Genomic DNA, 26,629 nt, shown 5'->3' on the forward strand with positions numbered 1-26,629 from the left:
TGTGGCTTCTCTCTAGAGACAATATTTCCGTCTGGGACCTGGCAGTGGAATGTAAGTAACACCGCCTCTCTGCCACTGAGATATTCACAAGAGAGGGAGGAAATGGAGGCACACACTGGGAAGCCATTACTAATTGCTCAGAGTACAGTTAATGCTAACAGGGCAGCAATTTGCATTGGGAAGCCTTTTAACAACATGCAAGTCTAGCCACACTGACATGGCTAAACATCTCATATGGGAAAATACCATCAAAAGGAGAAGGGTTAAAGAAACAGAGAACCAGTGGCAAATTACAATGTTTCTTGGGTGATACTTGTTTGGGTTATGCAGTGGTGGAAGAGTCATAAGATTAGACGATGTAATGCCTGCTCCCTAAAGGCAGGGTGGCTGCTCTAGGAGTCAGAATCACAGAACTGTAGAGTTGCCAGGGACCATGAGTAGCAAATAAAATTGGTAAAAGTTACAGGTATTTCTCTCCCATTCCTTTATCCAGGTAAATTAAAACCCTGGTTAAGAGAGAGAAGGAGGAACAGGAATGCTCCCCTCAATTTTAAGTATCCTCTTTCCAAGTTCGAAAAATGTCTGCCTGGCTCCTAAAATTTCTGCTCCCTTGCTTGGTTCAGGAGATAGACACCTTTCACCTGACAACGCAGCTCCTTCCATTTCTCAAAAACTCTGAAACTGTTGGAGTTCGCACTTAGAGCTCTACATACAAATGGGCTTGGACATCCCCTCCTCTCTGTCATTTTATGTTTGCAGAAACAGCAATGAATAATTATATCCCTAGACGTTTTGCTTGGGGGGGGGGAATCTACCATGCAGCCAGAGCTTGACATGCTTGGATTCTTTGGGGAACAGATAGATTAACTCCTAGTCAAAAACAGTTAACAATTCTGCTTTCATAATTTGCAATGTTAAATGACTCTGGCTAGTGAAGCATGCACAGTGTCTTCCAGAGACAGAATCCCTGCTAGAATTTTCCTGAAGTCTTTAATTTAAATTGATAGGATTTGTAGTCTCCAACACCTTAAAGCTGAGGTGAAGACTACCTCTGCAGTTCTCTTGGGGACATGCACATCGAAGAACATGGGCAGGCTGTCTTCTCAATGAGACAAACAGGATGGCTGCTCTGACAAAAATTAGGTATGTTGGGGGCTGAGTCCTGGGCCACTTGCACTGGGACCCAGGTCTCCTGCGCTTCCTCCCTTTTAAAGCCTAAATGTTTCTTTAAACTTTGCTTACAGCGCTTCTGGGCAGGTTGCAAAGCTCACAGTGCCAATGAGACCACAGGTACCCACCATCTTTAGTTCATCTGAGACCTAAATGTGCATCTATACTAGGGATGTGGGAGAAATTTTATATGGCCCACATTTAAATGCAAACTTACCTAATTCAAACTTTCCAAAACTATGCATCAACCAATCCCTCAAAATTCACACTTCTCCAAATTATACTTGTCCAGTAACATAATGTGTATAAAACTAGGGTGAAGCATGCATATAGATGCATACATTAGAGAAATTAACATATAAAATGCATTTGTGGAATTGATTTGCAATTATTTAAAATTGTGGAAATATGGAGACCTCAACTTAAGGACAGTGCTTAGTTCCTTTTTTGGTTGCTATTTTGTTAATATTGTTTGTGTTGTTTTATAGATTACGAATGCTGTAGTACTTTGTGAATCCTATTACTTTTATTGTAATTGTGCTGTTAAACTTATTTTTTTAGTTGTTTTGCTAATAGTGTTTCATAGATTGTAATTGTTTTAGTGATGATTTGTAAATTATTCTATATGATTTGTGCTATATTTGTGATGTTCTATGGCAAGTTCTTAAAGAAATGGGAGTGCCTGACTACCTCATCTGTCTCCTGAGAAATCTCTATGTGGGACAAGAAGCTACAGTTAGAACTGGATATAGAATAACAGATTGGTTTGAAATTGGGAAAGGAGTACGACAAGGCTGTATATTGTTTCCCTGCTTATTTAACTTATATGCAGAATTCATCATGTGAAAGGCTGGACTGAATGAATCCCAAGCCGGAATTAAGATCGCTGGAAGAAATATCAACAACCTCAGATATGCAGATGAGACAACTTTGATGGCAGAAAGTGAGGAGGAATTAAAGAACCTCTTAGTGAAAGAGGAGAGCACAAAATATGGTCTGAAGCTCAACATCAAAAAAACGAAGATCATGGCCACTGGTCCCATCACCTCCTGGCAAACAGAAGGCAAAGAAATGGAGGCAGTGAGAGATTTTACTTTCTTGGGCTCCATGATCACTGCAGATGGTGACAGCAGCCGCGAAATTAAAAGAAGCCTGCCCTTTGGGAGAAAAGCAATGACAAACCTAGACAACATCTTAAAAAGGAGAGACAGCACATTGCCAACAAAGGTCTGTATAGGAAAAGCTATGGTTTTCCCAGTGGTGATGTATGGAAGTGAGAGCTGGACCATAAAGAAGGCTGATCGCCGAAGAATTGATGCTTTTGAATTATGGTGCTGGAGGAGACTCTTGAGAGTCCCATGGACTGCAGGAAGATCAAACCTATCCATTCTGAAGGAAATCAGCCCTGAGTGATCACTGGAAGGACAGATCCTGAAGCTGAGGCTCCAATACTTTGGCCACCTCATGAGAAGAGAAGATTCCCTGGAAAAGACCCTGATGTTGGGAAAGATGGAGGGCGCAAGGAGAAGGGGACGACAGAGGACGAGATGGTTGGACAGTGTTCTCGAAGCTGCCAACATGAGTTTGACCAAACTGCAGGAGGCAGTGGAAGCAGTGGCGGGGGGGGGGGGGGCGGAGAGCAGGCGGGGGCAGGGCTGGCGTGCATCCCAGGGGTGTGACTCACATCCTGGGGTGTCACGGGGCGGGGCGCTCCCCACACACTCCTCTTCCTCCGCCAGTGAGTGGAAGACAGGAGTGCCTGGTGTGCTCTGGCCCATGGGGTCAAGAAGAATCGGACACAACTAAATGACTAAACAACAACAACAATTACGTTGTTATTTCTTGTTTGTAAGCTGCTTTGATTGCACAGAAAGCAATCAAATCAAAATGCAAAACTGAGGGAAAGTGAAACTGACAGATTTGCCCATCCCAAATCGAGACATATAAAGTAGCATATGCAAATGTTATGGAAATATGTATCATAGGCCTGTGTCCTGAGTGTTTTAAATACCAAGCAATGCCTCTGGCAAAAAAGCAGGAGGAAAAGGTGCAATGCGTGTTCTATACTTTACAGAGCTGAAATGCTATGGAACATGCACATGATGTTGACATGACTTCTCAACCCAGGAAAAGCACCAGACAGTGGTCTGCAGCCCTTGCTGTGGTTTAGCTTTAAGCTGCATTGTTATATGAATCTCCTGGGATGCTTACACAACACCTGTTGGCCAAAATGAATGCATGATTGTCCCCCGAAATAGTCACCTTGCAAAATTATTTTTACTGCACACACAGAAATGTGTGCAGTAAAAATAATTTGCTATAAAAGGTATAATTCATCCAATGAAACGAACAAGAGTGGATGCCCTCATAAATCTGCTAGTCTTTAAGGAGCTACAAGATTCTTTGTCGCATTTGCTACAGCAGACTAACACATCTACCCCTCTGGAAGTCATTAAAAGGGTTAGAGTTGCTAACATTTGACTTCAGATCTGCAGGGAGGCAGGGCTATTTGCTTTTGGAAAGTCTGATGTGTGAATGAGGGGTTTCCTTTGGGAGTACACTAAAGTAACAGAAATTAGGATCCCAGGCCACCCCACAGTCTGCACCTGAAATACTCTGCCAGATCAGCTGTAGTTTTCAATAAGGAAATGATTAGAAGCCCATCTCTTTCCATCACAAGCCTGACGCCTTTGCATGCAGCAGCTCAGTCTTCCATCACTGGGTGTAATTATAATCATTATGGAGAAAACACAGAGGAGTTATTGAACAGTCACAGTGTTTAAGTACCTACTAATTAAATAACGCATAGTACAAGGGCAGCCCAGATTGACTCTCGCCAAGAATAGCCAGGGCCTGTGGCATCCACCTAAATTAAAAAACCTTCTCAGAATGATAACTTCAAGTAACTGCACAGTTTGGAAGCAGCTGTGGGAGAATTAGAACACAACTAAATTATGTGCAAATGCTGTGGTTTTCATCAGCAGTCTCTGACGGATACAAATCTGAATGACAAGTATTGTTTATGGGTTGAAGTCCTTTCATGTTTGAAAGACAGCTGGGAGGGGAGACAACAGGAGAGTTCTAATCCTTTTCCCAACAAGACCCTCCTCACCTCCCCACTTTTGGCAGCACAGACATTGAGAAGCAACTTCCTTAAGATTAACACTGTAAGGTGTGAGAACACCCCATTAGGCTAATCTGATAATTTGGTTTATGCTTTCTTGTTCTATTTTCCATGGTCTGTCTTGCCTAATTATATGTTTTTAAGGACCAACATTCCATATAACAAACATACAACATACTAGACAATTAGCGAAGTTCACATTCATAAATCAACAGTCACAAACATATCAAATTCCCATCGATTTCAATAGAATTGAGCACCAGCTAATAGGATGAACTAGCAGACACTTCAAAACCAACAAACAGGCACAATAACCAACAGAATTGTCCTTGACAGAATCAACATAAACAGAGAATTCCTGCCTGCAACATTTACACTTGAGAACATTGTTCGATTGGTCAGACATTGAATTATTATTGTCTTTGGGAGGGCAGGACAGACTGAAAAATAAGGATTAGTGGGCAAAAACAGCATTAAATATTGAAAGGATAATTTCAAGGCAGGGTACATAAAAGGTTACAACGGAATATCTGTAGTTCTGAACACACACCTCAATTGCCGAACCTTGTCCAATATTTATCCAATAATAATAGGTCATTTGTGGGTAATCATTGATCTCAGAATATCTGAACTGGAAACACACACACACACACACACACACACACACACACATAATGTGATTTTTATGCAGAGCTGCTGAAGACAAAGTATTGGTTTGCACTTGCAGAATTCAAGTGTTCTGCTAAATGTTAGCATTCTGTGATTACAGTATATGCAATAGAGTCCCACGTTTTTAGGAAATAGTTGCAAAGGAGCCTTCTTTAAGGGTTTTGATTACTTAGATTGTAATTACGCTTCCTGACTTCCAAACCCTTATCCTGTGAGTTCTGTGAACCAGAATTTGTTCACGTATCTATAAAGTACACGAACACCATATAATTTTACAAACAATGTTTGGACTCAGGTGTCTTCAGTCTGAAAATGTTAAATCTGGAAAAAATATGAAAGGGAGAGGTATTAAATTGAGTAAGCTATTTTTAATGGAAAATTTGCTGCATTCAGATGTCATTCTGGGATCATCAGTACTTATACAAATGTACTTAATAATCAGAACTAATTATAGCTTAGGATATAAATGGAAGTCATGCCTGTGTCTGGTGATAAACAGGATACAGTTCCTCCTTAGGTTCAGATTTCTGCCTGCGCAATCACAAGCAGAGCAGAGTAGTGGAGTCAGTGGCTTCTCTGCAAGACAGGGATCAGGATTTTGCCTCTTAATGTAAAATAATTGCTACTGGTAACCTGTTTAAAGAAGAATGTAAATCCTTGGATTTTTCATGCTAGTGTCACACTGAAAAAGTAACCAGCTGAAGCTGAACCTATACAGCAATGTATTTGTATCAGGGCAGTCAAACATCCCTACTGTCATTCCCATTTGTTCTTCAGAAGGAAGCGGGGGGGGGGGGGTTGGGCCCCAAATTCAGGGCACATCACTGAACATGAAGCATTGTGCTGTGTCAATGTATTGAAGTTGGACTAAGAGAGCAGGTCCAACATCTCACCAGGCTACAAATCTCTCTCTCTCAGCCTAACATGGAAAATGTAAATACAGGAAACCACAAGCTTGTTTTCTCCTGCTTTGGAGGCTAGGACCTGAAGCAGTGATTCAAGTTATAAGAAAGGAGAGTCTGAATAAACATCAAAAATAATTTTCTGATAGTAAGAGCTTTTGACAGTGGAACAGACTCCCACTAGAAGCATTGGCCTCTCCTTCCTTGGATGCTTTTAAGCAGATGTTGGACGGCCATTTGTCGTGGATGCTTTAGCTGAGATTCCTGCACTGCAGGGGGTTGGACTAGATGAACCCTGAGGTCCCTTCCCACTCTACAATTCTACAATTCTATGAATCAGGTTTCCTGTTTAACCAGTATTAAATCTTTAAATTATTATGCAGTGCAGCTGACTGCTCCTACATTTTGCTTGTTGCATTTTGTCCTTAGTAGTTGCCAACTATCCATTAGTTCACTCATCCAACCAGTTTAAACATGCATCTAATATTCAGATCCTGGAGCGGGAGGAAACTCCTGGTGAACCTCAGAGCTGGTTCAACTAAGTTATTGTTCCCAGACCCTCTGCCTAGGCCTGCCAGGGACAGCTCTCCTAGTTTGCCCCACGGCCCTATCAGAGGACTCAGCCTTTCGGAAATCAAAACATAGAACTCTACTGGAGTCTAGGTGGCAGAGGGTGCTAAGGGTTGGAGACTGAACTGTGGATGACCTTGCACTTCCCACAGAGGGGCAGTGCTGAATTTGCTGCCCACTTTTCATCCTGTGAGTCAATTATTCTGAAGAACATGAAGGCTTAGCTATTGCTAACCCTGGTGACAATAATAGGACCGGGTTTCGTGGGGAAACCATAGGTATTAGTAAACAATGCCATTATGAAAAGCACAATTTATTTATCTTTACAATTACTGATTAACCATTTATCATAATTAACAGTTAATAGACCTGTAAAATTTAAGTTAAATTTGCTGGCTAGTCACACAGCTTTAACAAATCAATTACAATTTTGATCTCAACCATTTATAGGTATAGATAAGCCATACCTAACTATAAAATGGGTACTGGAAGAAAAGGGACAGCTTTGAGTGAGAAATTGTTTGGATTAAATTTAAAACAAAATTAAGCAGTAATATTGGATATGGCATTTAAAACTAAAATTAATTGAGGAATGGTGCCACTATGAGTAGCACAGCATAGAGCAATCAAGAGCCTCTCTCGTGAGACTGTTGCCATGACACTCAAAGGCACTTACTATGATCACAGACTATGAATATTCTGCCCTCTGATTGATAGTCTGTTGCTTTTCCCTTCATGTAAGCAAATGTGATGACAGTATTAAGCAATTACTACTAATGTCATCCAGCTGCTTCACTGCTCCCTGTGCAACAATATTTCTGAACTGCCAACAAAATAGCAAAGCTATAGGTGCATCTGTTGTTTTTCACAAGTCTATGTCCCAGGATGATCTAGCAGGGAAGAGGCTGTAGCTTCATCTCAGGTGATGCCCATTATGAAGGCTCCTCTCTTTTGGGTCATGTTTTGAGGCACTTCAATAGATACTACCTTCTCCATAATGCTCCTTCCTAGGTTCAGAGAATGAACATTCACTGCAGTACCTCTCCTCCAGATATATCCACGAGTAGATCTGTTCTAGAGCAGGTGTCCCATGTGTGGTCCTCTTTGAAATTGATGTCTGCATCACCTTGGTTGTTGCAGATCTATTTGTGTTGAGCTACAGCCCTTCCTCCTGGGCATCCAGTCCAGTTGCCATCATCTCCAGGTAGAAATGGGAATTGTGCCCTTTCTGAAAGGCAGGCATGCCACTGCCTGTCAGCGGAGATGAACCAAGGCTCTGACTCAGTGTAAGGCAGCTTCCGAGGTTCCACCTGAGCTGCTGTCTCAAGTGGTGAAGAGCTACCCTAACTTTCTTGCCAGCTGCTGCCCCGGCTTGCCTCAGTGCAGTTGTGTGCATAAATATATTTTGTACGTGAAGAAACAGCAAAAGTTAAGAGAATGAGGAAGAAAACAAAATGTGTATTTCCCTTTCACACACACTGCCAACTTGATCATATATTTGTCCAAAGACATAACACACATCAGAACGTTTCATTGCAGCAATGTGAAGACTTGGTAAGCAGTCCTGCACCCGACACCATGGGCTGCATTTAACTGGGTTTAGAGCAGTGAGCTTCTCTAAATATCGTGATTAAAACTACAGGCAAGCATCAGGAAATTTGCAACAGAGAACACATCACTTTCCACAAACATCTTCACCCAGTTTGCAAACAATTTGAGATAGCCGGAATGGTTTAGAATTTGCTGACTTCAGTGTTGGCAAAATGGTGCCTCGCCCCAAAAGCCAGAGGCTGCCTTTAATTTAGAGTGCGATAGCCAGGAAATGCAAGAGCTTCCCTCTAGAGCTCTATCTGCTAGCTTCCGATAACAGTTGCAGCAGCCCAGTAAAGTTCTCTGATTCAAAGCTCTGCCCGGGCTTGAAAGCCTCTTTTGCATATTGAGCTTTAATCTCCCTGCTCTTCTGCCCTACTCCAAGCTCAATACATTATGGGTGATGCACAACTCTTCCAAGTGGGATACATCCTCAAATGAGTGGCAGGAACTTTGGAAGCCCAGCCAATCTCCATGACGGCAAGGGTCAACCAGCAGAGTACTGGGCTTGGGGTGAACTGAAAGAGCAGCTGGACACAAGCATCATTCAGCTGGCTCCCCATTCCTAGCTTAGGAAGGCTTGCTGCAAGGCAGGAGCACTCCAAGTCAGGTTCTCTGCTTTTCCTCTTGACTACAGTTGGACTGCAATGACTAAGGCAGCATTATGGCTGCATTCTGTTTCTGGAATGTAAAACGAAAGTGAGTCTCACAGTTGTGCTCTTAAGGCTGCAAACCTAGGCTGGCTGCCTGAGAGTAAACACCACTGAATACAGTGGGACTTATATTTTGAGTAAGTGTGTCTAGGATAACGGTGCTCTTAGTAAGGATGGAAGACAAATTTGATTCAGTTTGCATTTTAATGCAAACCTTCCTTGATCACACTTCCTAAAGAAGTATGTGAAGCAAAACACTGCTTATCCATCAAAATCCACACTTCCCCAAATTTTCCAATCTGAAATGGTCACAAAAATGATTGATTGATTGATTGATGCAATCTATATTCTTTATATTTAAACAAAACTCTAAGCAATTTATAACACAGGTCATATATTAGTTAAGCTAACATACAAAAATGCCTTATATTGTGGGAAATCGATTGCAAAAATGTGTATATAAGGAGAAATATGCACTAAAATGCTAACAATTTTTCATTTTTTTAAAAAGAAAAAAATCCACATACTGGTAAAGAAATTGGAAAAATAAGAGACTGGGAGAAACCAAAATTGACAGATAGGCATTTGTTTACACCCATTCTCATTCACATACTTCTCATGTAATAATAATAATAAAAAGTTTGTGAATTAAGCACTGCGGTTTACTGGTTTGAGTGTTGAGTTTTGAAACAGGAAATCCAGGTTCATATCCTTGTTGGGTAAAAATGCTCACGGATGGTGTTGGATAAGTCACTGTGCTTCAGCCTGGCCATGATAAATGCCTGGCTACCACTGAAGGAAACCACCGCCAGACCCCTTCCCCTTCCATGAAACCTGATTCAGGTTGTGATGCCAGTACAGGCAACTTCCTCCACCCCTGCTGGCCGGAGAGGAAAGAGGAAAGGAGAATATTGTGAGATATCGTAACGTAAGGGGTTTATTTTTCCATATGAGAAATAGGTGTGTTTGGTGGGCATTTTCAGCAGCATCCAAGCACTGACTCCAACATCTAGTTTATCACATGAACAAATCCTACTGAATCCAGTGGGATCAAGAATGGGACCACTTTTTTGTCTTTGCATCTGGGAGTATCTGCTGTAGCCTCAGGGAATCTGCCCATGAATCGGCTGTAAGAGGTGGGATCAAGGCTGCATCATTCCCCCATCTGCAGAGTGGAGGATACATCCAACACAGTGCTTTGATTTTTGAAGGCATGATTCAGCTCCTCCTGCAGCACACAGTCTGGGGAACATGAGGTTAACGCTTCTTGTCCTCACTCAGGCCACTACAACCCCTCTCCTGTCCTCAAGGTGCTAAGAAATTGAATTGCTTCACTGAAATTAACAGACTTAGAGCCAATATCGTTGTAAAAGCCTATAAAATTTAATACAGAATGATATGGTTTTTTAAAAAAACAGTCTTCCAGCAGTGCCATAGCTCTCTATTATAAACTCCAGGCTGTTGTTTCCTATTAATTTTTATAGAGTCTTTGGTCAGGGATGAAAATGGCAGGTGTCTTTTGGATACCTGCCAGTAGAAGGGAAATTGTGGACACACCTACACCCAGATGAAAAAGCATGATAAAGGCAGAAATGCACCATAAGAGTGTTATTTTTAGCTCATGGACAATTAGCAGTGCTTTCCTCCTATTTATTTTAATTATCCTGAGTAGCGTATGCCCTAAAAGAAATTTACTACTGCAAATGTTTCACAGCTCTTGCATAAAACAAAACACAGTCTTTTTTTTAAAACCAGGACTGTGCTGTATATCTGCACTGGAACATTCTTCATTGTAAAATGGCCTATTATTACTACTACTACTGCTGCTGCTGCTGAGGGTGAACTGTTTAGATTAAGATGCTACTGTTCTCCCCAGCACTGATTCCAAACAATCAGGGACTGTAGTGGCATCATGATGCTGCAGGCAAAATCAGGTTTAGAATCGCAGGGTTGGAAGCTACGCCAAGGGCCACTGAGTCCGCCCCCCCCCACATGATAAGAGTGGCTGCAACTTTGTTGCCATTCTGCCGTTTTTTTTAAGATGCACCTGCTTATGCAGGTATTCCCTTGATCTCTCAACCTGAGTCTCTTGCTTTAAGGGATGTGTTGCTTTAATTACATTGTTTTAATTATATTATTGATATTTTTACAGTTTTGTTTCATTGTGTATTTTAATGATGGATGAGTGATTGCACTCACTCTCAACAGGTGTGGCAATTTTTCTTCACAATAGGCCAGAGGTTTTCAACCTTTTTGAGTCCATGTCTCCCCTGACCAAGTACATTCCTTCTGTGTCACCCCTGGGGGGCTCAGGATCCCAGTTATGCCACCCCTTGCCTGCAGAGCTGGCATCCTCTCACCCTTTTTTGAGCACCCTCCCTTGTGCAATGTTCCCTCAGCCTCCTCTTCTCTCCCCTCTCCTTGGGAGTCCTCCAGGCAGCCCCTGGTCTCTAAGCTGCCCCCCCATAGGTGCCTCCTCACACTGCCCCACAGGGAACTGGGACTTGTCTGTCCATTCCCAACAGCAAGGACTTGCTGCCCACTTGTTTGCCTACTCCGAGGCTGCTTCAGCTCCTGGCAACCAGCACCCCCTGGTCAGCCCCAGAGACACAATTCACCTGGGTAACTTGTAGTCAGGGCTGTGCAATCCTATGAGGGGCAGAGACGCGAGAGGGCATCAGAGGAGGGAGGAGGGGAAAGAGGGACAGAGACCAATGTTGCCCACGGCACCCCGACCATCATTCAAGGCACCCCAGGGTGCCACGGCACACTGGTTGAAAACCACTGCATAGGTGATTAAAAATATTCATGTTTTCTGTGAGCTAAGTTCCCGTGCTCCATTGTATTGTTCCAAAATTGCTTCAGAGGTTGGGTGACTTGACGTTTGGCAGGTTTGATTCCAGCTTGCCTGCTGCCCCCATTGTCCCTTTCCTTCTCCTGTTCGTTGAGAGAAGTGAGATAACAAAGCAGGAGATCTTACAGAACCGCTTGGCACTCCAGCATAAATTATCTGCCTTCTGGCTCCTATTTGGCACCAGCATCTCCCACTCTTACAAATGCCAGGGGCAAATTTGTCAAGAATGTATAACTTGTTGCTGAAATGGAACACGCAAGATGAAACGGTGAAATCTGCTATGATTAAATGGGCACAAGATGTTGGGCATAATATCATGATGGTTGACTGGGAACAGTTATGGACCACAGGTATGAAGTTTACGGCATGTAATGCCTTAAAGGAGAATTTAATGAAAATGATCTACAGGTGGTACATAACACCAGTCAAGCTTTAAAAATCTATCCCTTGCCCGACAATAAATGTTGGAAATGTAATGAAACTGAAGGTACATTCTTTCACCTTTGGTGGACGTGTCCAAAGATTAAGGCATTCTGGGAGACGATTTATAATGAAATGAAAAAGGTATTTAAATATACCTTCCTGAAGAAACCAGAGGCCTTTCTCCTGGGCATGGTCAGCCAACTGGTGCCAAAGAAAGACAGAACTTTTTTCTTGTACGCCACAACAGCAGCAAGAATACTTATTGCAAAGTATTGGAAGACACAAAATCTACCTACCAGGGAAGAATGGCAGATGAAGCTGATGGATTACATGGAACTGGCGGAAATGACTGGCAAAATCCGAGACCAGGGAGAGGAGTCGGTGGAAGAAGACTGGAAAAAGTTTAAAGATTATTTACAGAAATACTGCAAAATTAATGAATGTTAGAAGGATGCTGGAATGAAGTTATATGGTTTTAGCAGAAATGTAATAAAGAATTAAGTAAAAGTGAATTGATAATGGGATAAAATCAAAAATTTAAGGTTAGGCCGTTAAGATAAATTATAGAACAAAAATTGAGTAAGATGGAAAGAATTTGCTGAAATAGTTAATTGAAATAGAATACAAAAAAGGGAGGTGTGAGGAGGTTGATGAAACAAGTTAATGAAAGGTAAAGATATGGAATATTGGATGTATGTGTCTAATGTGTTGTCCTTTTTTTGTATTGTTGTATTGCTTTTTTATTGTAATTGCAATGTATGATTTTACAAACTTTTTATTGTTTCTTCTTCTTCTTTTTTCTTTTTTCTGTAATTTCCAAATTTCCAATAAAAATTCTTTAAAAAAAAACAACAAATGCCAGGGGCAAAGGGCCCTGCAGGCATTTCCCCTCCCTGCCCCCCCTTGGGTCTGCTTGTCTCTGTCTCCCTCTCGCTGTCTGTTGCATGCAGAAATCTGCAAACACAGGTTTTCATAGTAGTGAGGTTCATAAGGCTAATCAGAGCAGCTCACCAGATACAAGCAGTCATGCAGAGTCCATATATTATTTTAATTAGCCAACTTAATCACTCTTAATGGCACTTGATAGCACTTAGTTTCTTAATGACATGACACCCGATAGCTTTCTGTTAATACGTAAAGTCCCTTAATAATGTTTACAACAAAACTACATCTGTGTGTTTTACTTTATTCATTCAAGTAAACTGGATGCAAATTGTGTGTAGCCACAGAAAAGGTTCCAATCCCATTCAAATGTGCTTCCACTCTAGCTGGGACCCAGAGAAGGACCTCTTCTGCTGATCTTAGGCAGTGGGCAGCATGACTGAGAGGAGGAGGTTGCCAAGAGGGCCTGGGCTGGTTTCTAAAAGTGACTCTCCACTGAACTCTTTGGGTTGTGATTTCTAGCAGGTGGGTGCTTAGATCAAGACTATTCTAGCAATAGCCACATATCCTGGTTCCATCCAGATTAAACTACTATCTGGCGCTGCCTTTGAGGATTGTTCAGAAAGTTCAGCTGGTCCAAAATGCAGCTGCTAGGGGCCTGATGGGGCAAAGTGGTCACATCATTCATATACCGGCTCCAACGGTTGCCAGTCTGTTTCTGGACCCAGTGTTATTGGCATCTTCATGCCTTGATGGACAATGGAGGATTGCTCCTTTGCGGGTCAAGTCAAACCGCTGCAGAGACTGATATGGGAGAGGCATGCTTTATATGCTGATTTCAACCTGTAAAGTTTTTGGCCAAAGCTATTTGTTGGGCCACACATTGAGATCAATGAAGTGCTCCTCAAGTGGCCATGAGGGAACAAGATTTTTCCAGGGAGCCCTCACAGCTTTCAAATTCTCTCTCTTCAGATCTGCATCATATGGAAATGCTGCAGAGATTTCAGAAGGCTCTGGAAAAATGTCTTTTGATAAAAGCTTTCTAGGCATGAGATTGTCCTATTGTCAAGATTACACTGCTTTATTTTGTTTTGACTAGATTTTATTGATAGTGGGTGGAACTCAACTATGTTCTGTGCTTGCTTTAACTATACAGTAGTTTGGCATTATGGGTGAACTCAGCACCCTTCCTTAGCAAGGGTTTGTTTGGCTATTCCACCCCGGATCTCTCCATGCTACAAAGACACAAAGCAAAAACAAAAAGTTTGCTTCATCATCTGTGGGACAACATGTAGTTAACTCGTAGTTTTTAAGCAAACCATGGCTTATTGTTATGAGTGAACCAAACCAATGGGAATGGGAATTACTATAAGCAAGGTAAGCTAGAGCTGAGCTACTAGATCAAAACAGAGCTTTTGGCAAAAGATCAGCTCTCTGATGATTATTTACTTTAATTAGTGCAAGGTAAGTAGGCTTTTCAAATGTCAGAAGTTGCAAACATAGAGCAAATTTTAAAACAGCCTTAACATTTCCCCTTTCAATATTCCTTTAAGAATGCAACATGAATGAATCCAGATAAAATAGGCTGACGAAGGCAGAAACACTACGTCAGGGGGAGAAAAATACTTGAGCTTCCCATCAGCTCTGTTTAAAAATCTAGAGACTAGAGGCACTCTGATGTCTATCCAACTGCTACCATCTTCACAGAGCCCCCTGTCTGGAACTGTGCCTGGATTTTCAAATGTTGGTCACTAGGCCATCTAATTCTGCTTCAGGGTTTAAGCCAACCATTTTGTAAAGTATCCAGGGTGGCAAGGTGCAAACTGAGCAGCATCTGCTCTGTTTGACTGAATGGGCACAGCTGTACAAGCAGGCAAGGCTGGGAGACCTTTCTGGACTGAGCAAGTTCTAAGGCAACTGGAACAGGCAATGGTCACCTCAGCATCACCACATCCCAGCTGAGAAGAGCCAATCCAGGAGTCTGGAGAGTGGGAGAGAGCAGCCTGACAACCTTTTTCTTTTCAGGGAAGCCAGTGGGTGGGTGGGGAGAGTGATTTGGAATACTTTACAGAAAATGTGAAGCATCCATCCCTCCTAACACTTCTCAAAATAAAAAGACACAGAGGCTCCACTGCATGCACTTGCATGTACAAAATACGTAGCCATGATAGCTTTAAAGTACTGGTGGTGGCCGTGGTGAGAGATTTTACCAGTGAAAAGCCATGACAATGTGGAGATTCTCTCTAGAGGGAGAAACACACAGATTAAAAAAGAAAATCATCATTTTAGAATCCCAAACTGGCATTAAAATAAAGTCTTCTCTGTTCCCTTTGTGAGATCTTTTCCTGATGTGAATTAGGTTACTGTTTCTGAAGTACAATGCACTTTTAGACAGGTTCATTGTGAACAGCGAGAGGTTAGAAAAGTATCAGCTTTCAGGAATGAAATTTGTGTATGTGACCTTCCGTATGCTTATTCCTTCTTCACAGTAGTAGTAGAAACAGCAGTGTTCTGTTACAAGTAATTTTCATACCCAGGAGACAGGTACAAATCTAATAATGCATTTTGCATTTTATTCCATTTCCTCCCCTAAATATCATTTTGTTATTGTTGTATCACTAGGAGGAATAAATGTTTCACTATTATGATCCCAGGATTGCTTTTAAACACATCTTAACCCCCCCCTTCAAAAGCTCCTCATAGTAATTCAGACGTCTCCCTCTCTCTCTTTTTCGACCTGTGAATGAAGTATCTCAGCACGAGCAGAAAAAGTTATGCTATCACTACAATGTGCAATCCAGCAGTAGCTGAATCCACATCTACCGTGCCATTGCAGTGGTGCTCAGAGCATGTTGCTTTGCAAGCTGAACATGGACTAAAGCAACCACAGTTTACATTTAAAAAAACCCTCACACAGAAATTGGGGTGCTGCACTTACCGTGTTTATTCAGACCCCTTTGTGCATATGGCTCTTTGCTTCATTGGGCAGGGGCACCAGAACCGAACCTCCAAAGAGGCCGCCCTTTGGGTCCCTCCAGACCTATGCCCTGAAGTCTGAAACCAATTGGACCACTGTTGACAATCTCAGCTGCATTTTGCGAATGTCAGAAAAATATGATGCATACTCACCTCTGGCATACACAAATGAATGCTGACAAACACATTTAGGTGATTGCCAAGCCTTTTGTCCCCTTCCCTTGGGCTTATTTCTTAGTTTTTGAACCTTCACAAAATGTATTCATGAGGGTATCCACACTCATGCATTTAGTCATTCATGGCAACCAAGGTGGTCATAAATGGTAAACACACATGAGATCTACTCATGCTTCAAAAAACATAGCCCTTAGAAAATTTTAGAGAAAAGCCCAGTGCTTTTAGAAGAAATTATTATACAGCTCTAAATCACCAGGTTTGATAAAGCATGTAATTAAAGAAGATTGCTTCTTACCAATGAAGCCAGGCTTGTAATTAAACTTTCAAACAGATTTGTTTATAAGTGGGTATGGCAGGCCAAGACCTCAGTCAGGGGCTGAACTGAATTTCAACGTAATAACAGAGCAGAGTGAAGGGGGATGGAAGATCTGCATGGTGTTATCCCTAGGTTACAATGGGTGTAAATTCGCATAAGCCTAGTCAAAGGCAATGAAACTGTGGACAGAGCTGGTGTAGCACAGTGGCTGGAAGTGTAACTGTATGCATGCTTACTAAGTTCCACGGTGTTCATTGGGGCTTCCTCCCTAGTAAATGCATTTAGGAATACTGCAATCCCAAATAGGAATTTAGGAGAAGTTCAATTCAGTTCACATTTAAAGGTGAGCCTACTTAATTTGCACTTTCTGAAACAGTACAATAACTGAAACACAGCCATGCTTCAAAAATCACAGTTCTATGAATCTTGCAATTCAGTTATACAACCAGGTAATGTGTACATTAAAAAACAACAACAAACCACTAGGGTAATGTGTGCATAAAAAAGCAAATATTGGTAAAAATAACATACAAAAAATGCATTTTATTGTGGAATTTGTTCTGAAGTTTGGAGGAACTGCATACTATCATGCTATTATGATAAATTTGCACCAAAATGCTGGTTCATGAGGATAAAAAAATAAAAACACAAACTGATGTGGAATTGTTGAAAACTGGACTTAACATTGGAAAAATGAGAAACTGAGAGAACCCCAAAACTGATAGGCTTGCCCATAACTAATCCCAAACACACTTCCTAGAGAGTAAACCCCATTGAACAGAGTGGGAATTAATTCCTGAGTAAACTATGCAGGGGATTGTGCTGTAAATGCGGGAAAGGAAAATCTAGCAGACTGTGGTTCAAATCGCACCCAGTAGCTCATTTTAGGCAATGATGCATAGGCTTTCTATAGCACATGGAACACTATAAAGGAGCTTTCCTCACAACAACTCTGTACTTTTTATTATCCCCACATGGCAGATGAAGGTGGCAGCAGAAAGGCTGAGAAACTGTAGCTTTCTGAGACCACCTCACGAGTTTGACCAAGATCCTTAACCACAATCTTCTGGAAATGCTGCAAAGATGAATGAAACTACGCACATGAGTTGCTTTGAACCATAAGGGAGACAAATGCCTTCTCGCCAACATAGAAATGTTAAGTATTCTTGTGCGGATTTATATGAGAAGAAAGTCTTATTCATTAAGTACCTGAATTGTACAAATGATATGTTCTGTTCAGAATGTTCAGAAATAATCATGAACACTGCTCAGTACTGGAGCAGAAGCCTCCAGGGTCATCGGAGTCATCACAGCTTCTGGTTTCTGTATAATACTGTTCTTCTGCCAACATGAATGGGATATTGGTTGCATTCCCTTTCAAGAGCATCCAGAGTACTTGCCTATTATATGCTAGAATGGGCAATGACAATATAACTTAACCTGAGACCTTCCGATATAGGGCGGTATAGAAAATAAATAAATAAATAAATAAATAAATAAATAAATAGGAAGACACCAAATTGCGCACAGCCTGCATCTAGCCTTCCCACAGAACTGTGGAATTGGAAGGGACCCCAGGGGTCATATAGTGCAACCCCCTGCAATGCAGGAATCTCAACTAAAGCATCCATGACAGATGGCTATCCAACCTCTGCTTAAAACCCCTGTGTTTGGCCAAGGACATGCAGCAGAACCACCTTGGCTTAGTCCTAAATGGAAGGAGCTGGCAGGCAGCAGTGGTGCCACAGACCTGGCCTCTCAGTAGCAGCATTGGCCATCAGTCCCATGGAGGAAGTGGTCAGATCTGGAGAAGGGGGTGGGAGAAGCTCAGAGAATGGGCACTGGAAGACCTTGAAGAGGGTCCCAGTGGTTTTCAGGACACCAATTATTGGCTGTTGGAGGTGTCTGATCCTGGGGAATGGCCCAGTGGTTTGGGGGATGGAGATCTGGACCACAGGGAGGGCCTAAGTGCATCAGCAGAGAAATCTTCTACCTTTGTCCCTCTGCAGGTGCCTAGTTCTTGGTTTCGTCCTGTCAGACAAGAGCCTATCCCTTCTGGGAAGTAGCTAACGGTAAGTCTGATGCCAAGACAGCCCTGTCTCCCCTCACCATGGACATGGAGATTCACCACCAGTGCGAACAAACCTTACAGGGACAACCTACCTGAAGAGGGCCTCCTTGCTCTCCCAGTCCTGGGGCTCCAGCCATTTACCCCACTGAAACTGTGCCCACCAGAAGTCAGGTACAGGATCAATGTGTGTTGCTTGTTGAATCCATGTCTTAGCTCATGCTTAGCCATGTATGTAAGCTCTCACATACCAGCTCATTCCTGTAACCTGCCACTTGCCTTATGTGATGCCTTTGGCAGAACTGGTGTTGTGAGTTCTAGTACTATGAAGGGGAGGGTCAGGATAGCATCCCTGCTGTGTACGAGGCAGGGCAGGGCAGGCTCACTGGCACACTATTCCAGGAATCCTGTAAGGGCCGCCCGCTCGCATCCTGACCTTGCTACTGCTCTGCCCTGCTCCTCAACACATGCTGCACCCTACCAACCACTCCTGACTCATATTCCAGAAGGGGTTAGAGAGGTATGGGTGCTGGAGTAAGATTTAGAATACAACTATTTGGAATGCAGGTATTACAACACTAACTCCAGATTAATTCTGAATGTTAAGGGCACTTCCAGACCATTGCCATTTTGGGTGGGGTTCATTTGCATACCAACAGGTTCAGTTTGCACACTTATAATTGACTGGGAGGTCTTGTGCAACAAATCTGCTCCTCAAAAATATCGGACTTCTTTCGATAAGTGATGGGGAAACGCATTAGAATAATTGAATACCTCATAATCTAATCTGCCTGCATACAGGTAATCTAAAGCACAATAAGAATGTAAGAAGTTACTGGCCAGATCTGACAAAGTTCTCCAACACCGTTTCCAACACTGGCTAGTAAAATGCCCCTGGGAAGCTGACAAACAGGACATCAAGGCAATTATCTACCTACCCTTTTGCTATTCCCCGCCCCCGCACCTGGTTATTAGAGGCTCTTTAATATTACAGCACTTAGCATTAAAGCACTTAGCGGATAAGGCAGGTCAACTTTCACACAACTCTGGAACAAATGCCACAGCTTCATAATGATTGCTTATAATATAAAATATTTTTTCCTAGGTATTGCTAAGTTATGCAAAGCAATGTTCCCTGATATGATGCATTCTTGTGTTATTTTCACTAAAAGATGCTTTCTTATGCAGATTTTACTCTAGTGGATGAATTTCTGTGCATATTACTTGGCTGGAGAGCTACATTGCAAAATTCAGAAAAGTGCAAATTTTAAAGGGCAGCTGTGTTTCACAAAGTGCATAGTGGGTAGATTCCCCTAAATCAAATTTCTCCCCCCACCTCTAATCTTCACACAGGCCATGCTGAGCTCTTTAGAGGAGGTTCAAACTACAAAGACAGCAAGCACACACTTTAGAAGGCTAACAGAGTCCTTGAAAAACAGGTTCTCAGCAACGAACACCAACATGGGATTTTGCTAATCCTAGAACCTATAAATAAACTGATAATGGTAATAAGATTTGGTAATACAAAACAGCTCCATTTAGAGGTTTATGTGCTGTATCTAAACATTACAGTTTTTATTGCTCAACCTCTGCTCAACTCTTTGGTACACAACACTAAAAACTCATTATCTGTGGATGCAGAGCTTAGTGATAATTAGTGAAATTAATGATAATTAATTTCCATTTACAGTCAGGGAGCATTTGTGGGGAGAGAAGAAAAGTCCATTTGAAAGTTCTTTCAGCCCTTTGAGATGGTCCAGAAGGAGACGGCAGCTTTGAAGGACAAAACAAACAAACAAAAAACAGTACAATGCAAAAAAGGAAGGAAGAAAAAAGAACCACCAAGCAACACCCCCCTTCAAAAAAACCCCTTTCTGTTTTTCTCAAAGAAGATGAGGGAGGAAGCACTGGGCCAGCTCATTTTGCATGCTTTTAAGCCAGGTGCTCATTGCAAATTCAGCAGCAAGCCTTGGGAAAGGCTAAGAGCAAAGAAGCTGGAATGCTCCTGCTGCTGCCAGCAGTATTTGCTGATGGCAAAGCATTGGGGATTAAGAGGTGCTGTGAGAGGCCGGAGATTATAAAACAAAATTTTAAAAGGCAGAATTTTCAAGGGAAATAAACTAATTACCATTTATGTGTCACTTTTCTTTCTCTCCCTTCTGCACAGCTGCTTTTACTCCTCCAAGCCTGCCGCGCGAGGGGGGGTGTTATAACAATACTGGAGGTAGCATTGTCTATGTGAAGACCTGCAGCTGGCGCTGTATGTGAGATTAATTGTATAGAAAAAGCCGGTGAGGAGAGACACACCCAAGTTTATAGACTGACTGGTATGTGGCACATTGACAGGAATTGCCAAGGAATTTTACCCTTGGCACTTTTTAAAAATCAGATTGGCACTGATTTGTGATGAAGGAAGAGCCTATACTTGAACAAGATCTACAAAGATGGCATGAGAAGAAAAATGTCTAGTTGCTCACAAGACAAAATATAGAAAATGCTCTAACACACTTTTATTGCATAACTTTGAGGAAGCATAGGTGCTCTGCAGGTCCTCAGAGCTTAGGCACTTGAGGCAAATCTCCATTTTGGGGTGTGTCTCAAGGCACCAAACATGGCATCTTCAATCCCAGCAAACACATGCAAGGTCCTCTTCGCTTGTTCTGTAAGGAGTCTAATCAATGGCATTGTCTTTCCATTGACGGGTGACATTGCTCTTTTTGCTTCCCCTTAAATTCCTTGGAGATTTTGCGGGGGAAAGAACCTCCACATCTTCTCAAATTTCACTGTAGGAGAAGTTTCAGAGTAAACTCTAACTCAGCATAAGCCTTCATTCTTGTGCCTCCTTTGAAATAGCTGCTGTGTAATGTTACAGTGTCTGGGCCCCAACCCTAGGATACGACTCCTCAGATAGGAAGCAGGAGGAGACAGGGAAGGCAGCCCCATTCTTCCTCTCAATGATGCAAATGGACCTTGCAAAGCAAGAAGACAATCAAGGGGGTTTGAATGGCTGGTGAGCTGCCAAGAATGGCAAACGTTGCAAACAATGCTTCTCAGGACCCCGGATTCCTCGGGGGTGATCAAGAGAAGGACACCCAGCTTACTTTGAAAGGCATCTCCAGTTCTGGTCCTGTAGAGGAGCCCACAGAGCAAAATGCCAGGCATACTAGTGGACACAGCACCAGGGAGAGTTCCCAATGGCCAACAAGGCCATTTTCAGATTCCATCTCAAGTCCACGTCTCCCATGGTCTGACACACAGCTAAGGCAGACTTCTCTACTGAAGTTGTAGCAAGGGCGGGGTGAATCAGAAAACGTTGCTGCCTTCCTGCATACTGGAAATGCAGGTTTGGAACATTTTTCTGCTGGGTCAAGAATCCACCCCGCCCATACACACCAATATTATTATTATTTAGCCACGCAGACCCCACTCATTGTTTGATTTTGCATGTATATTGCTTTTACTCACAAATGGCTTAATTGCGCATCATTTCTCCTGTTTGAAAGCATATCAAACTAATGCAGACCTGAACACTTTTTGTGTATGGCATGCACTTTAGAAGCAAAACCAATAACTTAATTGCCCTGCAGATGGTGCAGACAGCCATCCCTTTTATTCCCTCACAATCACATTCTTAAACCTGATGCCTGTCTGAGCATTTATCTGAACAACAGAGATGCAGCTTGCACCTCGGAAGCAGAAAAGCACAGATATCTGTGGCATCCCTGGTTCCAGCAAGTGGAACACAGCGACAGCCCCACACAAGTCACGTGCGACTGAGGAAGTGGCATGGGCCAGTGGCAGCCATGGATCCCTTGTGATATGGGCCAAGAGCAGGACTATCTCAAGACTTTTTGGCACCTGAGGCAAACCACAAAATGGTGGGGAATGGAAATCTACCTGGGGAACAAGGGGGAGAATCAAATCAGCCTAACCCAATGGTTGAAGTGGGAATCAAAGGCTGTGGTGGGGGCAGGGGCTGCTCTGAATCACACCAGGTAGGTGCAGACCCTAGGAGACCCAGGAGAGGGCAGCCATTTCCTCCTTAGGCCTCCTATTTACCAAGAGGCTGCTGTAGAGGAGGCATGCGGGGGGGGGGGGGAGCAGAGGACATGACAGATCTGGCCTCCAAGGAAGGCAAAACAGCTATGGCTGCCACCGCGGCAACAACAGTGGGCAACGCATTCCTTGCAGGCCTGAAATATACTCTGAGTCGAGAGTGGATTTCATGCTCTTTATTCAGCTCATAGTGGTGAGGAGGAATGAAAGTTTCCCCAAAGCATCTGCTTTATATACATTATTTACACAATGGGCTGCACGTGATTGGCTAATTCCGGAATTCTCCTGTAGGCCAATCAGGTTGTGGATTCACTTCCATCTGGAGGTGGGTGGCTCCTGCAGACCAGTCATACTGCTGCATTGTTCTAGGACCAATCAGACTGCTGCATTCTGAATCCTATTGTTCTAGGACCAATCAGACTGCTGCATTTTGGATCATATTCCACCCAGTACATAACAAGGCCAGATCTGCTGCCCCTGTGGATCCTGCTGCCTGAGGCGGTTGCATCACCTTGCCTTGTGGGTGGGCCGGCCCTGCCCAAGAGGCACAGAACTACAGAGTCCCACTGAACAACGGAACAGTAGCACAATATTGATTTGCATCCCAATTACATTTGATTATCCCCAAACCAGGCATTTTCACTTTAGTGACTTATCAGTTTGTACAATCCTTATCTACCAATTTGAAAAAAGTTGCCGCAGTGTTGATGGAGCCTTCTGTTTAACTACTACATTTTCCACATGGCAGCCCATCAAACCACCACATCCTGCCACTTCTCCTTAACCTCATGCATATTTATGTGCCAATTATGAAGATCCTAAGGTATAAATGCATTAAGGGCCCATGATTTAATGTGCTTAAGACTATTACATGGTATAATGCAATTACTGTTTGATGTGCAATTTACCTCCACACTTTATTTCACAACTGTCACTATGTTATTAAGTAGCCATAACATAAGAAGATGGTGAGGCAACCACTGACCAAACAAATTACTGGTCTATGAAATCTGCTTCTGAAATATGTTCTTTGTGAAATAACACATATAAAGAAATCAGCAGAAAACAAGGGGCCTATTTGTCCCAGTTTATAATCAAGGAAGAGCCAGGCCTCAAGGCTGGATGAAAGCCTTATTATACACCATATGTATAATAAATGTTAAGTGAACCCCGCAAGCTAATAGATATGATACAAAAGGGAAAAGGAATGAGGAGGGAAAAGGAAAGCAAGCTTCAGAGCAGCGGCTCCTTCACGGGCTGACGGATGAGGGTGGACAGACTCCCCTCCTGCCACAATTGGCTTCCTGGGAGGCAGAGGATGAACCGGCCACATGGCTCTTTGGGCCTGGCCAGTGACGGGGGAAGGACAACAAGGACTTAGAGAAGAGTGGCTAATTTACATCCGTTTATAATTCATCATATATCTGCATCCCATTCTTCTGAATACTGGGTGGTGGAATACACAGGGTTTGATCCTCACAACCCCCTGCGAGACCATGGCTGGCTCCAGATCACACCACCAAGTTCATGGCTTTGGACTCCTGGCCAGACCAGTCCAACTGTAGTCACATCCTCTCTCAGCGCCTGCTTGCTGGAAGACCAGCACTTGGTGGAGCTGCAGACAGAGGGACTCCCTGTCTGGTTGTAAGTGAGAAAGCAGACATGCACAGCGGATCCCTCATCTTCATCAATCACATGATCTAGGGCTGAACTTTGAAAGAAGGCATGGGAGCTCAAGGGCTGTGGAGATCAATCCCAGCTCTTGGTGTGCACACACATGAAAACTCATACCAAGAACAAACTTGGTTGGTCTCTAAGGTGCTACTGGACAATTTTTTATTTTTTATTTATATAAAATATAACACGGCTACCTACCTGAACCAAATACAAGATAGATCAACAATTTTAAGAGTATTTCTTCACACAACCCAGTTACTGAAAACATGGCAATAAAGTGGTACATCGGTTTAAGAACAGTCCGGTTTAAGAACAATTCGGTTTACAAACTCTGCAAAACTGGAAATAGTGTCCTGGTTTGAGAACTTTACCTCAGTCTAAGAATGGAATCCGAACAGTGGAAGGGCCCCGGCAGTGTGATGCCTCATTAGGGAGAGTGCACCTCAGTTTAAGAACGGTTTTGGTTTAAGAACGGACTTCCGGAACAGCTTAAATTTGTAAACCAAGTTACCACTGTAGTTAGTTAGCCACAAGAATTAACAGACCTTTTTGCATAAACCATGCTCACCATTCCCTTTCATTCTAGAATAATCAGGCTTCTGATTTTAGTCAAAAATAATGCTTTTTCTCAACCACACAAACTGCACAAACAATGCAATGATGCAGAGACGCAGATGAACAATTTAACTGAGATACATTTCCGTGACCTTGATTTTTGAAAACAAAGAAAGCCCAATGTGGGCCCAGGGTTCCAATCCAGCATCCCAGTAACCCCTGCTAAAGCCACCAGTGCAAAGTGACTAAGAATAAATTAGAAAGGAGTGCAGGTGGACAAATGAGTGGTTTTTAAAGGCACTTATTATTACACTTGCTTTTACCACCTACAGCAGCCCAGGACTGTATGACACTGTCAGCATGAAACAGGAACGTCCCCAAACTCAATTTCACCTTTTCTAATGCACTAGCAGGGAAACACATTAGCCACAAGGTTTCATTTTTGGTTACAGGATTTGCATTGGGTTTTCATGAAATGCAAGCATTTGCTTTTGCCATCTGCTAAGTACTTTGAAGAGAACGCAAATTAGTTTAAAAATATACATTATACTCACTCTCCATATGGTTCCACAGAAAGAAATGTCAGCTTTCCATTCTCCTCCCTTAATTTTGATCCCATTTATTTGTACAAGCGCAAAGTAACTGCCAAGTATAATATCATCATCGTTATTATATAGTATTTGCCTAGATTTTTTAAAAGTACACAGTGCTTTACAAACTGCTTTACATTCAGCCTCACAACAACAACACTACCAGGCAAGTTGATGTTTCCCTGCCCTACAAAAAACGGAATGCAATTTTTTAGAAACAAGTAGAAATGCCTCCAAGATTCTGGTGGCTCTTGGGTTCCCCTGGCCCGTGGGGGATGGGTGCTCAGGTAATTCAAATGGACCATTTTCCTCATGTTGCTCAAACATTCTGGGGTGCTCCGTGCAAAGAACAATTGTGGCAGTGCTTTGGAAAGGTCACTAAGCCTTTGAGGGTCTTGTGCCCTCCCCAGCACTTCTGACAGAGCCTTGGCTAGACGTTTCAACAGACCTCCACGGCATGGGCTTGGGGTGCCAGCATTTCTGGGTTGGTTCTGTAAGAAAAAGCCAGCTCTTGGACGCCCCTAAAATAGCTAATAGATATCATCTGCTTTTCCTATTTAGGTATCAACATATCCTCACATTTCATTAAATAACTTGATCAATGTAACGTAACACCTGTCCACTTTTGATTCCTATTCCACGTAACTGTCCACTTTGTGGTCCAGAGAATATTTATTATTAAAGGACACCCAGCCCCAATATCATACTTACAGCAAATAGTAATTATGATGTTAACCAGATGGCAAATCAGTATCATGCTAGTTTGCCTCAGGCAACCATTTCAAGGAAATGGACAAATGAGCACACAGTGGAACTATCACCAACACTATTATAATTTTGTCCATAGAGAACAGTAAATTGAGAAAACTGGCAATTTTTTATTAAATCGAAAAACAGTCACAATGGTGGTGGAAAAGCATTGCCCTATTAAGATTGTTTCAGAAGATATAATTGTCCCATGTTCTCCCTCCTCCATAATATTCTTTGTCATTTTCTCAGCCAAGATTACTACATCAAGCCCAGCTTCCTAAAAGCCTCCGGCAACACAGCCTGTTATTGAAGAATAGAAAGAATGTACTTGCTAAACAAAACAAAACAAAAATCAATCAATTAATTTTAGTCCCAAGCTTTTAGACAACAATTACCAGACTCAAAATCAAAACTGAAACACCCACACACTGTTTTCCTAATCACTGGACTATGCTGTTGTACGAAAGTATAACATTATATCATTCATATAATACTTTGTAATTAAATTGACTATAAAGGCAACATGAAAAGAGTTGGCTTGTTGGCACCTGTATGAAAAAAAAAACCAAATAGTAAAGGGTGTGGATTGCTGTTTCCATAGTTTCCTTTAAAGGACCAATTCACTGC

At 42.5% G+C, this 26,629-nt stretch overlaps 1 protein-coding gene across 3 annotated transcripts in view; it reads right to left on the reverse strand.

Annotated features, from left to right (window-relative positions):
* FRMD4A (FERM domain containing 4A) overlaps positions 1–26,629 on the reverse strand; it is a 401,265-nt gene that overhangs the window by 313,757 nt on the left and 60,879 nt on the right. The gene's annotated exons all lie outside the window — the stretch shown is intronic.

The sequence above is a fragment of the Podarcis tiliguerta genome (assembly GCF_965153285.1).
Source record: "Podarcis tiliguerta genome assembly, chromosome: 10".
Taxonomy (NCBI): Eukaryota; Metazoa; Chordata; class Lepidosauria; order Squamata; family Lacertidae; genus Podarcis; species Podarcis tiliguerta.